At 51.5% G+C, this 17,353-nt stretch overlaps 1 long non-coding RNA gene across 2 annotated transcripts; it reads right to left on the bottom strand.

Moving 5' to 3' along the window:
* Positions 1–2,122: 2,122 nt before the first annotated feature.
* Positions 2,123–5,649, bottom strand: LOC111092579. 2 transcript variants are annotated; one of them, XR_005379233.1, is made up of 3 exons: positions 5,597–5,649; positions 4,732–5,228; positions 2,123–3,178 (listed from the first exon to the last, which is right to left on the bottom strand). It is a non-coding gene; the product is annotated as an uncharacterized LOC111092579 (long non-coding RNA). The 2 variants fall into 2 exon arrangements; XR_005379234.1 differs by lacking the exon at positions 5,597–5,649 and adding an exon at positions 5,386–5,569 and having other exon boundaries at positions 4,732–4,904.
* Positions 5,650–17,353: the final 11,704 nt, after the last annotated feature.

Below are 17,353 nucleotides of genomic sequence, written 5' to 3'. Positions count from 1 at the left end.
AGCCCAGGCCCAGTCTTTCATATATATTTTATTTTATTTTATTTTATTTTTATTGTATTGTATTTTTTGACAGATAGAGCTAGAGAGCAGGGGACGTGGCAGGCAGAGGGAAAGGGAGAAGCAGGCTCCCCACTGAGCAGGGAGTCTGATGTGGGGCTCAATCCCAGGACTCTGGGATCATGATCTGAGCCCAAGGCAGACACTTAACCAACTGAGCCACCCAGGTGCCCCCAGGCCCAGGCTTGTCTGGTTCCATGCCCCTCCTCTTTCATAATGTCAATTGGTGGGATAAACTGCGATGTGGATACCCTGGACTGAAAATTTCAGGAAGGGTCCTCATTGTCTCATTCATCTTGCCTATCTGTCTTCTATTTGGCTCCAGGTGTGAGTCAGCCCAGCCTTGTCCCAGGGTCCAGTCAATGGATCCCCTTGCCCTGAGGTCACTACAACTTTCTAGGGCTTCACTTCAGCCAGAATTCCCCTCTTAGGATTTGTGGGCTTTGGATTCCAATAGTTCAAGTTCCAGAGCTGCCACCACTTAGATGTGAGTTCTGAAGCAAATCATTCTACCTCTGTGCCTCTGTCTCCCCACAAAGAAGGCCAATAATACCTAACTTACAAGGTGAAAATTAAAAAGATTAGCACAGCCCATAGTGAGTGTGCAAGAAATGGTAACCATGGTGATCTCAAAGCAGTGATGCTTAGCTTATTTGTCACTTGTTACCCCATCTTTCTGTACCCCAAACCACTTCTTCTACTCACTTCCTCCTCAATATCAGCAATCGGTATGTAGTATTAAATTGCATAGACCCTCGAGCCAGTCATCTTGGGTTCAAATCCTGGTTCTGCCTCTTACCAAGTGAGTGAGAGCTAATGAATAGAAAGAGCCCGCCATGTTATGGGTGCTCACATGCTACCAAGTATTTCCTATCATCATATTTCTTGTTATTGTAATCATTAATATTACCTAAAAGTCCTCTTGTAAATCAGCAAAACTTTATTAAACACCTACTGTGTGCCTAACACTAGGTGGAGCACTGGGGCCGGTGAAGAAAACAGGGTCCCTGCCCCAAGGACCACTGGGTCAGATGGAGAAATAAAGCCAGAGGACAATGAATACAGAGTTCACTAGGTGACTAGTGAACTGATCACTGTCCTAGTGACCGATCATCACTAGGAGAGTGGGAAGGCCAGAAGAGCATTGACATCACATCCAGTGAAGAAGCCAAAGCATCCAGACCCTTCCCTGATAACCCCCATACATAGCTTTATCTGAACACCCTGCTATCCCCTCTGTCCATACTTCTCTTTCTGCCCCAAAGCTCCCACTTCCTGCCCTATGGCATAACTAGAGTGGTCAGTAGATCTCTACGCTTCCCTTTGACAACCAACTGTAAACTCTTCGAGGCTGGGGCAGTATCTTAAGTTCTTTTCCATGCCACAGAGTAGCCAACACACAATGCTGCCACAGTTTTATGGATGCTGGCAGGAGACACAAGACTCCTGGGTCAGAGATGCAGGTTATTACAGCAATAGTAGTAACCAGAATATCAATATTTGTGCCAGTAGCCCAAAACCCAATTTCCACAGAAACTTCCACAGAGCAACACAAATAGGACTGGGTATTGTGGTTTGGATTACAGGAGAGGAATCCCAAATTTAGAGAAGCTGAATCTTTTATAATGGGAGTAAGCAAACCTGCCCTTTGCTCTGGAGAAAGTCAGTATCTTTATTATACAGGACAGTAGGCATGCCTTCCTTTTGCTCTTGAAGGGAGGTACTATTTCTATCTTGCAAAGCTGTTACACAAACATCTTGAAAAGATAGTCTGGAAAAAAGGCAATCAGTGCCTCTGCTGGCAAGACATGCAGAAACGAAAAAGATACGTGGTCTCCCAACAAATATAGATGGATGGATTGGTGGATGGATGGATGGATGGATGGATGGATGGATGGATGGATGGATGGGTGGATGTATGTATGGGTGGGTGGGTAGGTGGTGGATAGATGGACAGGAGGACCAAGAATTGAAAGGCAATGATTTTTAACCTGTGTTTCTAGAAATCATAAGAACTTGAGGGGTTCCCTGGAGGAGGTAGGGCAGCCAGCAGTCTTGCCCCCTCCCCAATGATTTCTCATACCTCCTCCTTCACTTTTTTTATATATTGGCTCATGCATACAATTCCACTTGGAAATTTAAAAAATATATATACATTGCCACAGCTACAACAAGTTTGGAAATCATTGATGTAGGAATGTGATTCTCCAACTTAAAAAAGTGTCAGAATCACTGGAGGTTTGTTGAAACCCAGATTGCCAGTCTGAGGTGGGTTTAAAAAAATCTGCATTTCTAACAAATTCCCAGGTGGTGCTGCTGCTGCTGCTCTGGAGACCACACTTTGAGAACCACAGTTGTAGAGAAACTGTCCTGATTCTTCCATACAATAGAATTCAATTACTGAGTGCCTAGGATGTACTCGCAAACTGCTAGGCATATTGAAGTTCATAAAAATGGATTCAGGCGTGGCCCATACTTCTCAAAGGTCTTCTCATATCAAAACAGAGACAAGAGCCACATGTACATTAATAAATAATAAAAGGAGGAGGAGCTATCATTGACTGACCATGTACTATGTGCCAAAGACCATACTAAGGGCCTCCTATGCATGATCTCTGTGAATCAGCACAATCCTGGGAGATAGGGATGATCATCAACCCCATTTTGACAGATGAAAAAGGTGAAGTTCAGAATGGGTAATTAACTTGCCTAAGGTCACACAGCTAGGAAGTGGCAAAATCCAAGACAGACTCCAAAGCTTTTGAATCACACCATATCCTTGCACACTCCTCTCTTCCACACTATTAGAGAAGAGTATAAGACAGTTTGCTTGAGTGTCAGATTAAATAAATCAAATGCCAAAATATATGAATTTAATGGTGCTCTAGGCTGTCAGGCTGAGAAGAAGAAAGTGGGTTCTCTCATTAAGGCTTTAAACATCAGGGTGCAGCCAGCTGAATCGTTTCTGGGGTCCAGGGAAGTGTAGATTGCAAAGTGTCGCATGCTAGCAGCCTGGGCTATGAGCTTGTCTGACTTGCTCTTTGCATTTAGTCCTTTAGGAGTGAGAAATCCTGCCTGGGGGTAGTTGCCCCAGTCGCTGGCACAGTGCCTAGTACATAGCCTATCAAAAAAGAGGGGATGGCCACGGATGGTTAAATGCATGGTACATAATGCCATGGAGAGTTCCCAGACTCGTCGCACTCAAGTTTGTTTTTCAAATGAAAACTGAATGAGGAAGCCAGATACATAGACAAAGAAGAGATCAACCCAGAATGGAAGGGGAATTTAGGGGGCCCAGGGCACACTTCCCCAGCCTACTCCCTCTACCTGCAGCCTCCGAGACATGGCCGCAGGACCCAAGGGGGTCCTAGAACAGAGAAGGAAGCTAGGCTCCAGTCCAACCCCCTTAATTTTATAGATGGGAAAATAGAGACCCAGAGAGGGGAGGGGGGTGGCCCAGGTTGCACAGTGGAGGACTGAGTCAGATGAAAACCCAAACACTATGGCCTGGGGTTGGTAGCTTTCCAGAATACTGAGCTGGGATTTCATCTGCTCCTCTGTCTACTGCCTCCCCATGACCCTTTCCCAAGGATCGGTGTCAGAATCTTTTTCCTAACTCTTAGAAATAAGTTCTAGTGTGTCGTCTTTTCTGTGCATGTCTCTGGTATGGTGGGGCCTGGGGCAGTGCAGAATGGCCAGAGATTGCTGCTCAATGAGGGGAGGGAGCTGCCATTGTTGCTGAGGAGTTGTGTCATTGAACTCCAAGTATCTGCAAGCTGAGAGTGAGGACCTGACCCAGCTCACCAGGGTGGTCTTACTGGCACTGAGAAGCCAACCTGAGACCTGCCTCAGTTTCCCCTGAGGAGCTTACCAAAAATACAGCCTCTTGGGTCCTCTCCCCCCACCGAGACCTACAGATTTAAATTCTATCTAGGCATAGTCCAGGCACATATGGACAATTAAGGCAATTCTTAAGCACCTAGAATTTTAAGGACCACTACTTTATGTGCTGATTAAGACCTCCCTTGCACTCACAATCACTTCCACTCCCGGGTGCTGAAATCCATTTCCTTGGTCAGGGTTCTTACACTGGTGGCTGAAACCTGCTTCATTCTAAGTGAATGCGTTTAGGTGGACCATGCCCTCCAGTTAGCCACAAGCCCCTCTACTCCCTGATGTCTCAGAGCCAGCCCACTTCATCTGTCCCCTGGAAGCACTGGCTTCTCCCTGCCATTGCCTTCAGAATGAAATACTTTGATTCCCCTTCACAGCCCAGTGTGACAGGCCATCAAACACTCTAGGTTTAGAGAATTTTGAGATATAACACCTGGAGTTGAGATGGGGGAGTTGTATGTGTGTGTGTGGGGGGGGTCATCCTGTATTGGGGTTGCAGGAGAGAACGAAAGGACTGATTTGGGAGTATGAACAGAAAACTTGGGCCTCCTGCTGAGTTTTTGGTTGATTCTCTGGGGTGCTCAAGGCCCCACACCTTATTGCCCCCACCCTCATTTGATGCCTCCTCTATGGACGGACACTGCAAGACTGGGTGGCGACCGGAAGATACAGACAGTCCCCAGAGCAGCCCAACACTCTCATCCCGTTCAAGTCAGGTCAGCATAGAGGGGACTCAGGCCCAGAGGTCCCCAAAGCTGAGTAAAGAGGAGCAGGAGATACCTGACAAGTGGTAGGAAACAGGAAGGCTACAGTGAAGGTTTAGCGCGCCATCTGTCGGTCGTTCGGGGAACTGTCTCTGCCAAACGGGCTGCGTAGCGCAGGGGGCACCAGCAAACCTGCCCTGAGCGGTTTCTCAGGCAAGAGGTTGCCTCCTTTTTGTCCATTAAAGCACCCTGAAAGGCCACTGGTTCGGTTGCTCCTGGTCTTTTCAAGGTCCCAGACTCTTTTAAAAAGGCTACTGGCTACTGCAAACCCTCTCCCCAAGCACACTTAGACTTGATTTTGCCTGTAACTCCGGGGGCTGTCTTCTGGTTGGGATCACTTCCTGAGACCCTTGCCGAAGGGTTTGTCCAAGCTCACACAGCTCATTCGTGGCAGAACCAAGTCTAGAAGCCAGATGTTCCAGCTTCAAATCTAGTGCTTCCTGTACCCAGGCTGCCCCTTTAAGCCTTAAAGGGCTCCTCTCTCTTTCTTCCCTGCAGGAATCCTATGAATGTCTGCCAGGGGTGTTGGACAAGTCAGTAACCATCCCAGGGACTGTGGCTCCCCCACCCCTCCCAGGGGTTCTAGGCTCTCAGGCAACACTTTTCCTTGCTTCTTGGCCCTGCTGGCCTACTCCCCAAGGTGCCCCCAAGGGCCACTATATAGACTCACACTCCTTAGGGTCCCCAGAACCAGCATCTTGAGCTTCTTAGAAGCCAGGTGAGGGATCTGATAGGTCACTGGCAGGCTGTGAATCACCTTGGATCAACCACCAAACCTCCCTGGACCTTGGCCTCCCCATGTGTAAAAAGCCATAGTTGGGGACAGCCATCTCCAGGGCCCCTCCCACGGTGCTGCCCCTCTCACTCTGGGCAAGACTGACCCACAGGCATGATCCTTCATAGGCATATCTAAGTGACCTCCCCAACCACGTATCCAGGGACAGGGTTGAATTCTATTCTAGAATTAGAGGCGCTGAGTGGGTGGGGTGGGATGGAACACTACTTACGTGAGAGGGGATTTATGTGCAATGGGAGCAGGGAGGGGGGCAGCGGGACACAGAGGAGGGTGCCCCTGGGTCTTTCAATACATAGCATGGACCTTCCACTCAGGGCAGAGAGGCAGAGCAAGGGGCAGTGCTGGCTGATGGAGGAGAGAGGGGTATGACGAGTGGCTGGGAAGGGCACAGGGTTTGGTATACAGTCGATGGCTAATTAAGGAGCTATTGTCACTACATAGTGGGATCCCAGCAAGCTCTTCATTCATTTATTCAACAAGCATTAATTTGGTTTTTGATTGAAGGAGACGCTCTCCAACTTGAGTGTGGACCAGGATCTCCTGGAGAACTTGTATAAAACACAGATTCCTGGGCCCCCACAGCAGCGTCTGGTTCAGCAAGTCTGGGGTAGCCCCAGAACTGATATTGCTAGTAAGATTGGAGGGGCTGCCAAAGCCTCTGGTCCGGGGAACATGCTTTGAGAAGCAGTGATTTTGAGTTGACAGATGAGACAGACCCCACCCCCCACCCCCCACTGCCTGGTGGTGCTCCTAAGGGTGCAGCATTAAACGATTAAATATCCTAAAGTGTGTTGCCTTAAGAAAGGGGAAGGGCAGGGCATTAGGGGAGCTCAGAGCAGGGCTCTCCCCAAAGAGGGGATGTCTACACTGAGACCCGAAGGCTGAGTAGAAGTGGCCCAGCAAAGCCACAGAAGGGGGAAATTTTCCTGAGACACTTACTTAGAATCCACCTGAACCCCTCTCACAGTCCTCATCTATTTTTCCTGGTCAATGGGAGGGAGGCAGCATTGATCCCATTTTACAGATGAGGAAGCTAAGGCTCAGAGAGGCAGAGGACTAGCTCAAGATCATGTATGGAGAAAGTAGCCCCAGTGTCTGGCATAGGACACCTCTCAGCTGCTGCCTCTGTGCCGCTTCTCCCCAGCACCCCCATTCCCATCCCTGGGGGAGCCACCACCTAGACACAGCTGCAGGGTGGCCAGCCACACTCTGCTGCCTTCCCCCGCTCCCTGCCCTAAGCCCTTCAAGTGTTTTCGCTGCCGGGTGAATTCAACAGATGCCTTTCGATCGCAGCCTATTAAATTAGCCCCTCTCTGCAGCCAAAAGAAGATAATTATGTTTTCATTAGCCCTGGATAATGTATTACCCCCCTCAGTGGCAGCCACATCGGCAAACCTCCTCCTTCCCCCTCCTCTGCTCGGTTCCACCGGAGCACTGTTGCTCCCCTTGGCCCACCTCTAAGCCACTGGGTGGGGACTGATTAGGGTCCCCCCCAGGGTGGTGGTGGGGGTGCAGGAGGCAGCCTCCCTTTGGCTGGGAGAGGGCTTTTACACAGCCGCCATCCACCCAGGAGTGGAGGGTGTGGGCCCAAAGAAGATTCAAGAATAATTGTCCTCATAGTGACCATTGCTGGGGAGCTGACTCCTGGATGTGTCTCAGCAGCTTGAATCCTAGAGCAGGTGGGGAGCAGGGTGGCTTTACAACATCCCCCACCCCAGAACACCATGGGGGTCCTGCTGGGATCAGCCTAGAGCGACTCACTGTCCGACTGTCCGACTGTCCGAGAAGCCTCTGGAGAGAGGGCCCCACAACTGAGGAGCTTTGGGGGACCATCACTCTGCACCGGAAAGACGGCACTGACATAGTCCCTCTGTTTCTCCACAAAGCGGCAGGCAGGCAGGCAGGGAAGACCTCACTTTGGGGTCGGTAGGACCTGAGTTCTAATAGATGCTTTTATCACCAATTCACTGGGTGACCTGGAGCAAGTCACTTTGCCCCTCAGAGCCTCTACGTTCCCCCCTGTACAATGGGAATAAGAAAAAGAGTCATCTCTTATGATTTGAGGATTCAATGAGTTATCTATAAAACGCTCCTTTGGGACTGACAAAATAATTAAATGCTCAATACAACATAGCCATTGTTCTTTCTACTGTGATTAGTACTGTCCTAGTCACCTAACCTGATGGAAACAAGCAGAGTTAGAGAAGGGAAGTCTCTGTCTCTATCTCTTTCTCCTTTTACTCTCTCTTTTGCACCCACACGCAGGACCCTTCATGGTGACAAGCTCCTCCTTTAGGCTCAGAGGCCCCATCCCCCCAGATCTCTGTCTGGACAGCTACACTTATCAAGCTTTGCCCTCAACTGCACCAGGACACGTGGTGAATGGGGTTTCTGTGTCCCTCTTCCCAAACCCAGGCCAACTCTGCCTTTTGCAGGCACAGTTCAGCCTTGGCCCTGACCCCACCATCTTGTGGCTGCCTCTTCCCTACCAACCACCCTTCTCCCAAGATCAGAACAGCAGGTGCTCCAGGAGAGGAGGGGCCCCGCCTTAGGCCTATTCTGGTCCCAGCACGCACACAGGCAGGCGAGGTAGCTGTTTTGAGCAGGTGAACGGCCAGCCCAGTAGAAAAGTGGCTTCCCTTCCCCGGGCTTCCTGCTTTTCCCCAGTTGCCATGGTAATTGAGGGGAGCAGCATTCTGAGTCTGACACCACTGAAACCCAGTGCTCAACTTTGAAATGGTTCAGACGAGGGAAGCTACAAGGACTCAGCCCCTGGATGCCCCATCCAACCTTTATGTCACTATTATTCTCCACGTTGGTATTTTTTCTGGCTACTGTTTACTGAGCACTTACTATATGTTGGGCACTATGCCAAGAGCTTCACCAGCATCATCCCATCGTAGGCATCTTCCCAATGAACCCAGACCCATTTCACCACTGGGGAAACTGAGGCTCTGGAACTTGCCCCGTGCAGCACAGTTAGAAAGTGGCAGAAGAGCCCTGGGGCCCAGAGGGAATTTCTGGTGTCTTCCTTCCAGTGTGCTGAAAAAAACAAAACAAAACAAAACAAAACAAAACAAAACAAAACAAAACACAGAGTTCCATGCTCCTGCCAGCTTACTCTTTACTCCCTCCTCCCATCCTCATCCCCCCACACCTCTCTTCCTGCCCCCAAAGTCACACCCCCTTCTCCCATGCCTGATGTGCAAGATGATCTGAAAAGCACTTATTAGTGACAAAGGGGCTGTAGGGGGGCGGGGGGGGGGTTCCTCTTTGCCTCTTCTCTGTACAACTCAGAAGCTGAACAGGCTTGTTTCCCTCCACAAGGCTGAGGTGGAAATCAGATCAAGCCAACCTGCAACCAGGTGCTCAGTGTGTGTGTGTGTGTGTGTGTGTGTGTGTGTGTGTGTGAAGTCTCTCTCTTTCCTTGATTTTCCCATTTGCCCAAGTGTGTGTGAGCAGCAGTAACAGTGAAATGCAAAATCCTTTGCAATCTGCCCAGGAAAAGACAGCTTTTGAGATGGGTTTATATGGTTACCCATATGTTAGAGCCCCTAAGAAAGGAAGGAAAGCTTGGATCTCTGTCTTCTCCTCCCGCCCCCCCCCCCCCCCCAGCCCAGCCCCAGGCCTCTCCCCACCTGCAGGATGGGGCCACAGGTGAGCCAGGCCCTCAGCAGCTGCCAGGCCTAAGTGCTGCTCCAGGGAAGACCAGAATAAGGCAACATTTCCAGAACTGGCTGCCCGTCTCCCAGTCTGCCCACCCAAGAGCCAGGGCCAGCACACCTGGCTGCAACCTCCTGAGGGCCCCCCACGGGGTTCTATCCCTGCCCAGCGTGGGGGGCTGTGGGGCCCACTGTCCCGTTAAGGAATCGCATCCCAACACTGATGTAGAGACAGAAAGAACCATCCCTGCCTCCCATGGGGCCTCCTCTGCCCAGAGAGCGGCCCTGTGGCCACTACCGTCAGCCCCCTCCAGGCTCCCAGAAACTGTCGTGGGGTGTGTGTGTGTGTGTGTGTGTGTGTGTGGGTGTTTCCTGATAGGAAAAAAAAATGGAAATTAGGTTATATAAAAGATGTATGCTTCGGAGCCCAGAGTGGCTCTTTTAATGAGGGTTGCGACGTCTCCCTCCCCACACCCATAAACCAGCCGGGTTGGACGTCACCGCTAATTCGTTTCAGCGACGATAGGATAAAGGAGGGACATTAAGAAATAAATTCCCCCTCGCGACCCTCGCGGAGCTCGCGGCTCGGTCCCTACAGTTTCTGCCGCGTTTGCAGCCGCCGGGCGGGAGCCGCGTCGCGCCGGGCCCTGGGCTGCAGCTCGGAGGGCGGCCGGGGCGCGGGGGCCGGCGCCGCGGGTGAGCGGGGGGCGCGGGGAAGCCCCAGCCTGTCCCGAACTGGGGACCGGCGGGGCGGAGGGAGGGGAGGGGCTCGGAGGGCGGGGGCGCGGCGAGAGGGGGCGGGGAGGGAGGAATCCGGGAGGCACAAAGCGGCGGGGAAGGGGAGGGACTCGCGCGGCTCCTCTCGGAGGTGAGCGGTGCGCCCGGCGCCCTGCAGCCGCGCGGGGCGGCGGGCCCGGGCCCCGGGAGCGGGAGCGGGAGCGGGAGCGGGAGCCGGAGCCGGAGCCGGAGCCGGAGCCGGAGCCGGAGCGGGAGCGCGGCGGCCGCGGGCACCCGGGAGGAGGCGGAGGCGGAGGCGGAGGCGGAGGCGGAGGCGGGCGGGCAGCGGACCGGCGGGCGGGTGCGCAGCGCGAGGCGGCAGGCTCGGCGCCGCCGGACTGGGGCAGGTGAGTTCTCGGCCCCGCCGGCCCGCCCCCCCCCCGCGCCCCGGGCTCCCCGCTCCCGCGCCGGCCCCGGGTGCGCACCGGCGGCGCTGGGCTCGCCGCGCGCCCCAACTTGCTTCGAGCGACCCGGTTCTCCGCCGCGGCGGCCCCGGGCTGGGGGCTCCGGGCCGGGTGGCCGCGCCCGCCGCGCTCCAACTTTGCAGGGACCCGCGTCGCTGTCGGGCTGCGCGCTCGGCTCCGGGCTGCGCGCCCGCGGTCACGGAGGACCCTCGGCCCCGCTGGCAGCCCGCGGCGGGGTCCGCCCGCCCCCGAGCGGAGCCGCACCTGCCCGGCCTCAACTCCAGGCTTTCCTGCGCGCCCGCGGCCACGGCGCGCCCCGGGCCTCGCGAGCCGCCCCCGCGGGCGCCCGAGGCCGGGGGCTCTGCCCCGGGGAAGCGCGGCTCCTCCTGGCTCCCAACTTCGCGAGCATCCTCGTGGCGCTCCCGCGGTCGCGGCGCGGCCGCCCGCACCTCTCGCTCCTTCGGGCCGGGCGGCTGGGGCCGTAAGAGCGCGGCTGCCAGACCCGGGAAAGTTGTGCCTCCCGCCCCGAGAGGCTCCAGGGCTCCCGGCGCGTCCGCCCGACCCGAGCAGGGCGCGCTGCGCCGGGATTTGGCGGCCGGCGGTGCGCTGCGCGCCAGGGCTTTGCTGCCAGGTGACCAGGGGTCAGGGCAGGGCCCCGTGAGATCCAGCTCCCCGGGCCCCCCGAAGGACCCCCGGGCCCGAGGGCCCGGATAGGGCTGCCCGGACTGCGCCCCAGACACCGGGAACCCCCGCCTGCACCCAGGGGCACCGCGGCCCGAGCGCCTCCCGCTCCGGCTCCCCGCGGGCTGGAGACCGCGCTGCCTGGGGTGGGCGCCCGCAGACAAGAGGCCCGCGCTGACAGGGCTGTAGAGCGAGGGCAGGGAGCTTCGAGTGACCCCTTGGGTTCTAATCCTAGATTCACGCTTCACGGGGTGTGTGGCCTCAGTTCTCTTGCCTGTAAAATGGGAAAAACGATTTCTTTCCCGTGGACTGTTGTGAGCACATTAAAATCATCAAAGTGTAGGGCAGGTGCTCAGTGTACAGAGAGTGTGGCTGACATTTTATTATTATAACGCCCCTGGACCGCATCCGGGAGGCTCTAGGGTCAGATGTTTCCTGCCACTGGAACTGGGGAATCCCTCAAGGTCCCCAGGCTGTAGTCCGTTGCACTTCCTCTAGTGCAACCCAGTAGCCCAGGAAAAGATGCATAGGGTTCGTCCTCGCAGATGAGACCCTCTCTAATCCCATAGTTTAGTTCAAACCCTTGGTTGAGACCCCTGAAAAATGTACAAGGGGCAGGAGAGGGAGCACCCCCAGGAGGGTCCCTTAGCAGAGATGTGGTGCTGGTGAGACAGCCCAGGGCACACAGTCTGGCCTCCAAGGGACTGGGATCTTGGCAGAGAGCAAGAAGGAAATAGCCCCTCAGTCCAGTCAACCAGAGAAATGAGGGGGATTTTCTCCTTCTACCCCTTTCTTCTTCTACCCCTTTCTCTAATTGATGTTGGGGCAAATGTTGCTCGTTCACAGACCCAAGGGAGCACTGATTTTCCCCATCGTTATTTTGAACTTAAAACAGGGAAGGGGCCTTTTGTGCCCCCTAGCAGAGTGGCGTCCATTCTTCTCTGCCACTGGGCATCTCAGCAGATGGACTGGAAAAGCCTTGGCAAGAATCCTAGGAGAGGCATTCTGCCCCCAACACTTCCACTGCCACCACCCCAATCCTTACGACCAATCCAGGTTCCAGAAGCCCCTGAAAGAGTACACAGCTTTGTGCCATCTTCAAGGCCCAGTCACATACAAGATACCCCTGGAATACGCCAAGAATACTCCCCAAAACTACCCCCCAGGTCACCAGTGCAGCGATCCGAATCCCATTTTGCAGATATGGAAACTGAGGCAGGTTAAGCCAAGAAACCTGCCCATAGTCACCTAGTTGGTAAGTGGGACAACTGGTGACCAAAGTCCCGGCTTTTGGATTTTTTAACTTGAAGGGGTTTTGCCCACATCTGGACACCAAAGCAGTCTAACAAGTACATGCTCCTGCCTTAGCACCCACAACCTCATTTCCTGATACATCTGCTCAGCCAGAGGCCACCCCAGTGGTCAGGGGCAGGACTGTGTCTCCAGAAATTGTCATTTTCCCAAAGTCTTTGACCACGTAGGGAAAGAGCAAGCAACACAGTAGAGAGATCTGGTAAGGATCTTTGCTTGAGGCCATGCCACTTAACCTCTCAGCTTTAGTTTCATTATCCGCAAAATGAGAACATAACTCCCCCAGGGTTGTTTTGAAGATTTTCTTCATAATGTATGTGAAAGATAGTCTGGAAACCATAGGTCTGTGCCAAGATTGGTGGCTGTAGGAGAAGGAAGGAACCCCAGAAGGAAGTCTCCTGTGCACCATTTGGGGCTAGTAGCGTCGATGTGGTTTCCAGACCGGTCTTCCCTGTGATTTTCCTGCCTCTTCTTTATTTTCCCCACATGGTCAAAGCAAGCTGTCTGGGAGGCTGTCATCCACAGAAAAGGAGCTTGCCGGAAAAGATGAGAGGCTTGGAATGGTGTGGTGGGGTAGTGTGCTCCCTGAGGGTCTCTGCTTTTGAGTCTCAAGACGCTGTCCAAGGTACCAACTGGACAGTTGTCCCAAAACTTTCCTACTGATGGGAATGCCAGTTTCCTGGGACATAGAGGACCTGCGGGTCAGTTCACCTGGGTATTGTGAGCACACACAGGTCTGGCTGTGCTGCCTTCTCCGGTGTATGTTTTAGAGCGTCTTAGGACAAGACTCCGTATACTGCCCATCATTCAGTTTCTGTGGCTCTGAGCTTTGGAATGTGGTTGAGAACCACTGACAACAATCTGTGCACATTACAACTGAGGGCCTTCTCCTATTAGAAACTGGAATGTGCAGAAGTTTAATTTGGCATTTTAGGACCAATTTTCACCTGGCCTGTTTGAACAAAGGGGCATGCTTCCCACCACAGGCCAGTGTGGGTTTGTGTGTTTAACCATACTGTGGCTGCAATGACTGGAGACATGACCATTTTTCTCATTCTCATACATGATAGCATTTAGACATTATCTAATCCAGCAGATGCCAAACAGCTGCCCAGTGCACTATCACCATCAGAATCTATCAAGATGCTGCTTAAAAGCAGAGATGCCAGATATCATCCCAGATCTAACAAGTCAGTGTTTTCAAGGGAGACCTGAAGTTTCTGTATTTTTAACAAGACTTCTCCAGCAGATTCCAATGCCCTCAGCTCTCGTCCATCACCCTCATTTGACAGATAGAGAAACCGAATTCAGAAAAGTTATGTGATTTGCTGAAAGTCACACAGCACTGTATTGACAAAGCTGGGATAGAACCTCAGTGCCTTGAATCTTTGTCCAGTGCTCCACTATGATAACATCATGTTTAGTCCAAGATAGAGAAGCCTCGTAGATTCCGAACTTAAAGGAACTTAATTACCTCTCTCTTACTCTTCCTCTCTCTCTCTCTCTTTCTCTCCCTCCCTCCCCGCCTCTCCCAGTTGTTGTCAGATTGTTCAGGAGAGACTGAGCAGAATTTCTTCCACTTTGACCTTGCTAAGCATCAGCCCTGTGTCCCCATCTAATGTTGGATGTTAGCCCCCGTGGCTGATCTATCTATCCTTTGAGAGCGAATTTCATTTAAAAGTGGTCTATTGGATGAAACTCTAGGAACCAAGTAATCACAGATGCTAATAAACCCTGTATAACTACCATTAACTTCACCAGAACCATTGATTTGAGCTCTTCGACAGCTGAGTCAGCCCTCCCAACCCAACCTTTGCAAGTCCGACATGTTTATGTCACTCACATGCTTGTACCTCTGAGCAGCACCAGTAATGCAGGAAAATTGAGTCTACTGGAATCTGTTAAATAAAAATGATCTATCAACAGAGAATGCCCCTAAGTCCCCAGTGCAGGGTGCAGCAGGCATGGATCACGGCAGAGGCATATTCAGTGACGATAAGCCGATGATGAGCAGCAGTTACGGGTGGCTCTGCGGCAGACGTCAGCACATTTGTCAAATGTGTGATGATGAGTGTCAAATGGCAGGCTCAGGGCCGGACCCCAAGGGCAGACACCCAGATTAGGGTAGTGTAAGACCTGCTCCGATGAAGCCTGCAGTCCGGCCAGGCAGTGGGTACCAAACAAACCGTGTACCAAGTGTGATGGTTGGGTGGGACAGGTAGCGGTAAAATGCGGCAGCAGTACCCAGGATGGATGATTGGGGGCATCAGTGCAGGGCTTCTCGGAGGAGGCGGCGTCGGTGCCGGGAGCCTGCTGATTTGTAGCATCTCCTCAGTGACGGGGTCTCCAGTGCCAAACTGGGTCAACTGCAGCCAGGTTGAAAGGCAGAGCACCACACTGAGAATCACGAGAGGATGTCATCTGGGGAAGCATCTGACACCAGGCCCTAGCACTTGTGGATTCCGTGACTCGGGGTGAGTGAGTTAACCTCTCCAAACCTCAGGTATCATTATCCATAAAATGGGGATTATAGCTACTGCATGGGGCTGGTAGGGGGATGCAGCGTGAGATAGTATGTGTGAAACTCTGGAATGGGGAGAGCATCAGGCTCATGCTCATGATCAGTACAAAGCAAAGAAATGCAAAAAAAAAAAAAAACAAAAAAAGACATCCCCCCACTTCCAGTTAGCCAGCTGATGTGGACCATGCCTGTTCCCATCCCCCGGCCCCAATTTTTTCATCTGTGAAATGATCGTTAGGATTCAAAGGCAGCTCCATTTGGAAACCTGCAGATACGTTCTGTCTGGCTGGGGCTGGTACAGGGTTTGCATCTTGGTCTGGTTTTCTTTTTTATTCTTTTTTTTTTTTTTAACCGTTAAGTCCCAAACCCCACCATTAAATATTGTTTATGTCGCTTGCCTGGCCCTTGAATATATTTTCCATTTACAACCCCTGAAAGACCTTTTCTACTTTAACATTCTGTGGCTTGCCGGAGACAAGCATTTGCCCAATTCTTGTCCATCAGTGGCATTCGTGATTTCTGCTGACATTCCCCGGAGAAAGCCTGCTCTGTTAGCCCTGGAAACAGGGGCCATCTGCAGGGGTGAAGTTCTTGTTTCCAGACGGGCTGATTTTCCATATTCTGTCCCCTACCCTCACAAGATCACCTCTTCTCAGTTGGGGTTCCCAGGAAATATAGGTCTTCTTTCTGGCCATTTGAGATGCTTTAGGAGTCTTGCTCTAAAGGCACCTTAAAAGAAATCCCACAGATTATCACAATGGTGTCCTGAAAAGTGTCTTTGCTTCTGCTGGGAAACTTGGCTCACTGGCGTTAAATAATACTCAGGAATCCCTTCCTTATTCAAACCTAGCAGCTAAATTGGCTACTGTGGGGACCTGAATGGTGGGCCTATCTGGAACCTGTTTACAGGTTGAAATGAAGAAGGGAGAGTGGCAACTTTCAGATGCTGCAGACGAGCAGCTAGTGCTTCTCAGCTAGACGATTTCTTGTCACAGATGAGAGTCTGGGCAGCTGCTTCTTCATCTATCTAACGAGCCCCAGCCCTGTTCCAGAACCCATGGGAGAAGCTGGGGCATAAAGAAGCAGACGACACTATCCCTACCTTTGAGTAGCTTGGGTGTCCAAGAAAAAGACCAACTTGTCAACAACTAGAATGCAATGGGATACATAATATGGGCAGTCCATCCTACTTGGTCATTAAAATAGGCATATGGATCTCACTGTGCTATATTTCATTACAAGAATTTTAGGCATAAAAATGGAACCCAGAGGGATAAATCTAAATACTACTCGATAGCAAGTGACATATTTTGGGCATGTTTTTTTCCTTTGGATTTTAAGGCACTCTCGTGGCTCTGAATATTCAATATCCAATAAGGAAAATGAAAAATAATTATGTTCATGTAACCAGAATGCAGGTAATGAAAAGAGTCAATAACATCTATGTGCTAGTTTATTAAGATAAGTCTTAGCTGGAAAAACCTTCATTTGTCATTTCTTTCCTGGTATCACCGTAGTCACTGAAATAAAATCCTTTTATTTCTCACCAGGCAGGGTATAAAATAATGAGACAGGATGGATGTTTTGGGTTGATATGTTTATTGGGTTTGATTATTTTTTAACAAGGATGCAAAACTCCTACGTGTAGTAAATGTTTCCTTAACTGCTGTCTTCAATGCACAGGATTTCTTGGAGGGTACCTCCTTCAAGACTTGCCTTCCAAAATTATATATTTCTTTCTGACTTTCCTGAATGACAGCTCATTGGGCTTTTAAGGGATCATTTGCATTTCAGAAATAACACAAAGTCACTGGAAGCCACATTTTGTGGTTAAAATGGGTGATTACATGGGTTGAACTCGTGTGGAGATTTTGTTTTGAGGAGGGGCTCTTTTCCAAAACAATGTAGTATAAACAGACAAGCTTTTTTGTCTGGTTGCAAACTGATGTCTAAGCCAAGCATTGTGCCCTGTGCACTTCATCTTGAGACTCTGATGACGAGAACCAGCCCCATGAAGCCAAAAATCTTCCCGCTCAAGAACCTCTTGACAGCCTCTTTCCATGTGGCAGATTGGCTTCTCTCTCCTGAGCAGTAGGGATTAGATTTACTACCTCGATTGCCATTGTTTAACACACAACCTTAACTGAATATTTTGGGACATTTTATAAGGATAGTTAATTTTCTTCGGTGTAATAATGATACTGTGGATTTTGTGGGAGACTGTCTTTTTTTTTTTTTTAAGATTTTATTTATTTATTCGTGAGAGACACACAGAGAGAGAGGCAGAGACACAGGCAGAGGGAGAAGCAGGCTCCATGCAGGGAGCCTGATGTTGGACTCAATCCTGGGACTCCAGGATCATGCCCTGGGCCGAAGGCAGATGCTTAACTGCTGAGCCACACAGGGATCCCTGGGAGACTGTCTTTATTCTAAGATATGCATGTTTAAGAATTTAGGGCTGGAGCATCATGACATTGGCAACTTAT

Source organism: Canis lupus, chromosome 26, assembly GCF_011100685.1.
Source record: "Canis lupus familiaris isolate Mischka breed German Shepherd chromosome 26, alternate assembly UU_Cfam_GSD_1.0, whole genome shotgun sequence".
Classification (NCBI taxonomy): Eukaryota; Metazoa; Chordata; class Mammalia; order Carnivora; family Canidae; genus Canis; species Canis lupus.
Note: the sequence above shows the minus strand (reverse complement) of the source record. Positions and strands in the feature narration are given on the sequence as shown.